General features: G+C 37.7%; 1 protein-coding gene across 15 annotated transcripts in view; it reads right to left on the bottom strand.

Annotated features, from left to right (window-relative positions):
- cacna2d1a (calcium voltage-gated channel auxiliary subunit alpha2delta 1a) overlaps positions 1-5,621 on the bottom strand; it is a 135,172-nt gene extending 129,551 nt beyond the window's left edge. For 8 of the 15 annotated variants that reach the window (XR_015482085.1, XR_015482087.1, XM_087247077.1 and 5 more), the window contains exon 1: positions 3,905-4,016. The gene's annotated coding sequence lies outside the window, so the exon portion shown is untranslated. Of the gene's footprint in view, positions 1-3,896; positions 4,017-4,736; positions 5,041-5,571 lie in introns of those variants that run through there. The other 7 variants (XR_015482086.1, XR_015482089.1, XM_087247078.1 and 4 more) reach the window with 3 other exon arrangements.
- Positions 5,622-7,199: the final 1,578 nt, after the last annotated feature.

Below are 7,199 nucleotides of genomic sequence, written 5' to 3' on the forward strand. Positions count from 1 at the left end.
TTTTATCTCCCAGCCCTATGACAATTAAAATCATTTGATGCTTTTGTACAATCAAATCTGCATATGGTACCATGAATGAAAATGAACTGTTTATTGATATGTGAAATTTGGTGAGAGTGGATTTAAAAACATGTGCCATTAAAGGAGCAGTATGTAGGATTAACATATTATTGCGGTCCAAATTTAAAATATTGGAGAATATAATATAAATAAATGCCACGAGAATTTAATATAATAGCCAGAATATATAAATATTGGTTTGTTTACCTGGCCCCTCCTCTGATGAAATGACACACACAGGGGTTGCCAGATTGATGACACTAAGACCAAGCCTTACACTTTAAGCTAACAGCTCATGTTTTTGTCTGTAATGTTGTAATATTGTATGGATTTTGAAATAAAAACCACCTCATATGGATTTTTATAACTCTTAATCTGCATCTCATTTCGATGGCAACTACTTAGGTAGCAATTTCAGCATATATTTCGTTTTTTCACTAAGACAACCCAGAATGCCAAAATATATCTGGGTAAACTGGCAGTGCCCACATGACATGCCAATAAGGAATGCACATTTTCAAAGGAGAATAACAGACTTTAGCATTGTTTTTCAAATGATCAAATTTGTTCACTTAGCATGCTTCTTAAATATTTATTCATTTATTTTTGATGATTCAGAGGTCACCACAGTGGAATGAACTGCCAAATATTCCAGCACATGTTTTACTCAGTGGATGCCCTTCCAGCCGCAACCTAGTATTGGGAAACTCCCATACTCACCCATTCACTATGGCCAATTTAGTTTATTCAATTCACCTATAACGCATGTCTCTGGACTCTGGGGGGAACCGGAGCACCCAAAGAAACCTACACAAACATGGAGAGAACATGCAAACTCCACACAGAAATGCTACCTGGCCCAGCCAGGACTTGAACCAGCAACCTTCTTGCTGTCAGGTGACAAAGATAACCAATGAGCCACCGTGCCCCTTCTTAATTATCTGCAAACATATTATGATATTTTAGAAAAGCCAACAGCTTACATACAGCACATTTAATCAATTGATGTAGTAGAATATATAAAACAAGATGAAAGACAAATTCTAAAAGCAACTCAAGTAAACACCTTAATCAAAATATTGTCTCATTCAGAATCAGGTAATAAATTAGATTGCTGATGTCCATGTAAATGCACCCATGCACAGACTGCAGGTTCAAAGTCAGATCCAGCCAGCCTAGATCTTCATACTAATCTTCTAAACAAAAAGCTAAATCAACCCCAGTCACCCCTGTTTAAACATTCCTCAGCTAATGAGCCTCAAGGTTGATGACCATGGAGAAACATACTGGCCATAAACAAAGAAACAACGTGCCTTTAATTGTCAGCAGCGGGAGCTTTGTGTGTGACTCATCCAAGCCAAAGTGAAGAGCATCAATGCAGATCTTTGATAAACAAGCAGAACATATGAAGCTTTGAAGAGAGACACACAGTGCTGATGAAAGCCAGAAAAGACAGACAGATGTCCCTTGATCAAAGTGGACACCCACAAAATCTCCTTCGTCCTCTGTTGTCTCCCTCGCCGTTTCTGACAAATCTATTACATTACGTAAGCGAAATGAAAATAAATCAAGAGGCTACTGTCCTTCATTGAGTCACAGCCCTGAATCTGCCTCATAAGAGCCCTCTAGAAGACTCTTCACTGTGGAAGAAAAAAGGAATCAAACACCACTATAATCCAAAACACACCACATCAAATCAGGCATCCAGTGGGTCAGTTTTTAATCATTCTAACAATTATTGATGCTTTTAAAATGTAGCTTCTGTTTTGAAACATTTCTGAAATATTTAATTTGAACCAGTCACACCATTTCATGGGAAAACATAATTATTTCACATATTGGTGAAAGAGTGGCTAAGAGGGGCTTTTTTTTTCCCGTCATTCATATTACAATACACTCACCCGCCATTGTTTTAGGTACACCTGTCCAACAGATTGATAACGCAAATGTCTAATCAGCCAATCACATGGCAGAAACTCAAAGCGTTTAGGCATGTAGACATGGTCAAGACAATCAGCTGCAGTTGAAACCGAGCATCAGAATAGGCAAGAAAGGTGATTTAAGTGACTTTGAACGTGGCATGGTGTTTGGTGCCAGACATGCTGGTCTGAGTATTTCAGAAACTGCTGATCTACTGGGATTTTCATGCACAACCATCTCTAGGGTTTACAGAGAATGGTCTGAAAAAGAGAGGATATCCAGTGAGTGGCAGTTCTGTGGGCAAAAATGCCTTGTTTATGCCAGAGGTCAGAGGAGAATGGCCACAAATAACCACTTGTTACAACTGAGGTATGCAGAAGAGCATTGCTGAACGCACAACATGCCGAACTTTGAGGCAGATGGGCTACAGCAGCAGAAGACCACACCAGGTGCCACTCCTGTCAGTTAAAAACAGGAATCTGAAGCAACAATTCACACCGCCTCACCAAAATTGGACAATAGAAGATTGAAAAAAAATGTTGGCTCGTCTGCTGAGTCTCAGAATATGGCATCAACAACATGAAAGCATGGATCTATCCTGATACCGGCTGGTGGTGGTGTTGTAATGGTGTGGGGGATATTTTCTTGGCACACGTTGGGCCATTTTGTACCAATTGTGCATTGTGTCAATGCCACACCCTACCTGAATATTGTTGCTAACCATGTCCATCCCTTTATGACCACAGTGTACCCATCTTCTACTTCCAGCAGGATAATGCGCCATGCCATAAAATGAGAATCATCTCAGACTGGTTTCTTGAACATGATAATGAGTTGAACTGTACTCAAATGGCCTCCACAATCACCAGATATCAATCCACTAAAGCACCACTGGGGTGCGTTGGAATGGGAGATTCGCATCATGGATGTGCAGCCCACTAATGATGCCATTATGTTAGTATGTATGTACCAAAATCTCTGAGGAATATTTCCGGGACCTTGTTTAAGCTATGTCGTGAAGGATTAACACAGTTCTGAAGGCATAAAGGGATCCAACCCAGTAATTGTAAGGTGTATCTAAAAAAAGTGGCTGGTGTGTGTACAAGTACTGTATATCTGCCATTTGAGGCATGAAACGTACGCACAAATACTTTATAAAAGTACAATAGCCTTTATAAGACAATTTCAGGAACGAAAGTCAAAAAAGAATGGTGTTGGATTTATAAACTTTTCAAAATAAAAAAAAAATCGTTTTTGCTTAAAATACTTATGGTTGTATGGTATAGCAATTTCATACTACAATGCTATATTTTAGGAATGTTTTGTTGTATAATTTATTACAAAACTTTTGTCTTTAGCACCAGTCCCTGAAGAAACCTATGAAGTTTTGGCCCACCACCACCTAGTGGTCAAAGGGTATGACAACAAACATGATGCCAAAATGGATCTCAAAATGAATCTATATTTATGCCAAACTAAGTGCTTCATCATTTTGAAATATTTAAAAGCTTTCGTCAGTGAATTTTTTTCAGTTGTCCTAAGGCTCATTTAGCCTCTGTTGTTCTCAGTTTATTCTTTAGTTCACCACACACGCATACAAATATTAGTTAAAAAACTAAAACCTAAACTTAACTGATAACAGAAATGCTTTATCAATGTATTTGTTTAAACTGAAGCAATTAAATTTCTAAAAATCAAAATAGTGTGGTCTAAAACCAAAAATAAATTTACATATATATATATTTAAATGTACTTACAAATAAAAAAATCTAAACAATGAATGAATGAATGAATGAATGAATGAATGAATGAATGAATGAAAACAACTATTTTACATATTAGTGAACCAAAAGACTAAACAACATTGTGTTAGATTCAAAACGTTTTCACAATACACATCATAATAAAAAAAATACAGGCCTACCTGTTGCACTCTTTCCATTAAATGAAGGGGGACTAAAGCGCATAAAAACATGTCCAGTTTTAGCTTCTTCTAGTTTCAGTTTTCTCTGTCAAGTCAAGTCAAGTCATCAGTCTTGGCAGGTAAACATTCAGCCATTCAAGTAGAACGATCATTTAAAGCAATCTCTATTGCCCCCTAGTGTCCTGGAGGAACGGCTCTAAAACAGCACTGTTTACATGCAAACAATGTTTAATGCCTGATATAAAGCAGAAAAACGCATGTAACTGGCCCAAGTAAAACAAACACTTTGACATTGGATGTCATTTATAAAATACATTCAGATTTCCGCTCCTCCAGACAGGACACACACTATCCCGCTGTTTTGTGTCTTTACTGTAGACATATGTCTGCATCTCACAGCTCTCAGCAGCAGATGTGCCTCATCTGCCAGACACCAGCAGAAGAGGTTGGATCATAGATCTTACACTACAAAGATCTCTGCGTCTCATTGTGAGATCAATGTCCCAAAAGACTAGGGACTTGTCAAGCGAGCCTTGTTGAATTACATGCTGAAATAATTGTGGCTATACAGCAGAAGTCAATTTTCTGCTGCAAAATGGATGAATATAACATGGAATAAAACAAGATTTGTTTGGGACTGAATCACTGTCTTGCATAAGCAGTGATTTCCCCCTGGCTCTCTTGGGTATGTGTCATAGACATGCTAAAACAACACACATCCATAAACTAAACTATCATTCCCAGAAGATTTAAAGTGCTCTGGGCAATCTAGGCAGAAAAGAGTCGCTAACTTTTTAGATTCTGAGATGAAGGGACACTTAATAAGGCTTACTTTGGATGAAATGCTCTAAAGCGTCGTTCTTCATCATGGAAGACTTTGATGGTGACAGATGGCGTCGTGCTCCAGCTGCAGACGCAGCATATAAACATGAGGATCTCACTGGGCCGCAGCAGGTGGAGAGGGAGGTGTGATCCATCATGGCCGCCTGGCAGTCTGATGTCCCGCTGAGGTCCTCGAACACATCTGTCACAGTGCAGGATCATCATGGCAGTTCTGGATCCAGAAAACTCAGCGCCAACCATCACCTGTCTGTCTGCAGGAGGAAACCTCTGCACCTGTCGCTGTACCTGTGAGACTCCGCGAGGGAACAGTGGACCAAATGAAGGGTCAAGTTTTACAGCTAGTTTACATGAGATCAAGTGAGATTAAACATGGGTTATGAGCTTAAAATAAAACTCTTCTGTCTTCATAGGATTCATTCATTCATTTTCTTTTAGACTTGGTCCCTTTATTAATCTGGGGTCGCCACAGCGTAATGAACTGCCAACTTATCCAGCATAGTTTTTATGTAGGGGATGCCCTTCCAGCCATAACCCACCACTGGGAAACCATGCACACATTCACACACACTCATACACAATGGATTTTTTTAGCATACCCAATTCACCTTTAATTCAACATGCAAACTCCACACAGAAATGCCAAGCCAAGGCTCAAACCAGCAACCTTCTTGCTGTGAGGTGAAAGTGCTACCCACACTGCCACTGCGTCGCCCACAAAGGATTCAGTACGAGGGTATTATTTAAACAAGATGTTCCATTTAGCTTCATATGGTATAGTAAAACCTTAAAGCGATAGTTTACCCAAAATAATTTAATGTACTCACCATTTACTCTCCCTCAAGAGTGGTTCTAAACCTTTGGGACTTTCTTTCTTCTGTTAAACACACACACACACACACACACACACACACACACACACACACACACACACACACACACACACACACACACACACACACACACACACACACACACACACAAAGTTATTTTAAAGAAAGGCAAAAACCTGTAACCATTGACTTCCATAGTAGGAAAAACAAATACCATTGAAGTCAATGGTAACAGATTTTCAGCTTTCTTCAGTGCATATTCTTTAGTGTTTAACAGATGAAAGAAACTCAAACAGGAACAAGTGCAGAGTAAGTTAATGATGACAATATTATCAGTTTTGGGTGAACTGTTCCTTTAAGCTTGCTGTTTGTGGGTCAAAACCAGTTAAACACCACTCTGGTCACGTCTGGAGACAAATTTTAAACCAGCTCAGAAAGTTTGAGTTATACAATACCAATGAACTTTGGCTGGTTTTTTGTTGGCACTGGAGCAGAATCAATGTTAAAACCTTAAATTAACCCTAATGTTAAATGTATTACTGAAAAAAAAAAAAATAAACATTTGCTGGTTTATGATTTTTTTTTCTTTTTTCTTTTTTGCTGGTCCTGTGCTGGGTCTCGCTCAGCATCATTTCACATGACCATCATTTTCCAAGGACCAACAAGATGCAGCTTAAACCAGCAGCCATGTTAACAATTACCTAACCAGCAGTTTTTTCAGCATGTTCCGCAATGCATTGTATTTCAAACATGATTATTAATATTATATATTTAAACATAAAACATATAAAAAACTTGAACTTGAACTTGTTTGATGAACTTTTAACTTTGGATAAGATTTTTTGTTGGTATAAAAAAAAAAAAACATGTCAAAAATGCAAATCAAATGGATGTCAACTGACTACCTTTATGTCGAAACGTCATCAAATTCACATCTACAGTAACATAAAAAAGATTTAGATGTTAAAAGAAGTTATTTGTCAATTTAGTTTTGACATCATGATAGTTTATATGCATTTGTAGGGATAAAAAGTGTAAATTTGGGATTTGGAATCCCAATGAATGAAGAGTTAAAACTTTCAGATGAATAAAACTTTGCTTATATTATATGAATACTTTTGTTGTTGTTCTTTTGGTGTTCAAAAGTTCATCAATGTGTAGATGTCAAATGTACATCAAGCTTTTGACATCAAGTCCATTTGCATTTTGATGTATTTTTTTCTTCATGTCAACTTGATGTGGTTTTGCTGGCTTATGCAGGTTATATCTAATTGACCTCCTCCCAACAGATTTGTAATTAATGATTAATACTTTCAAAGGTACACATCTCCTATGAACCTTCCAAAATAGCGCTGCACAATATATCCTTTCAGCATTGATATTGAAATGTGATCAATAGTCACCAGTGGTGTACAGCAACAAATTACAAATACTCAAATGACTGTAATTGAGGTTTTTTTTAGGAAGTGTAAGTAGTTTAAAAAATGTGTACTTTTACTTCCCTTGAGTACATTTTTAGTGCACTATTGGTACTTTCACTCCACAACCTTACTTCAACATACAGTCACTACTCTATTTTTCTTGTCTATGGGAATTGGCTGAGTAAAATATCTATCCTGTGA

This window comes from Danio rerio, chromosome 4, assembly GCF_052040795.2.
Source record: "Danio rerio strain M-AB ecotype USA chromosome 4, GRCz13ab, whole genome shotgun sequence".
Lineage (NCBI taxonomy): Eukaryota > Metazoa > Chordata > Actinopteri > Cypriniformes > Danionidae > Danio > Danio rerio.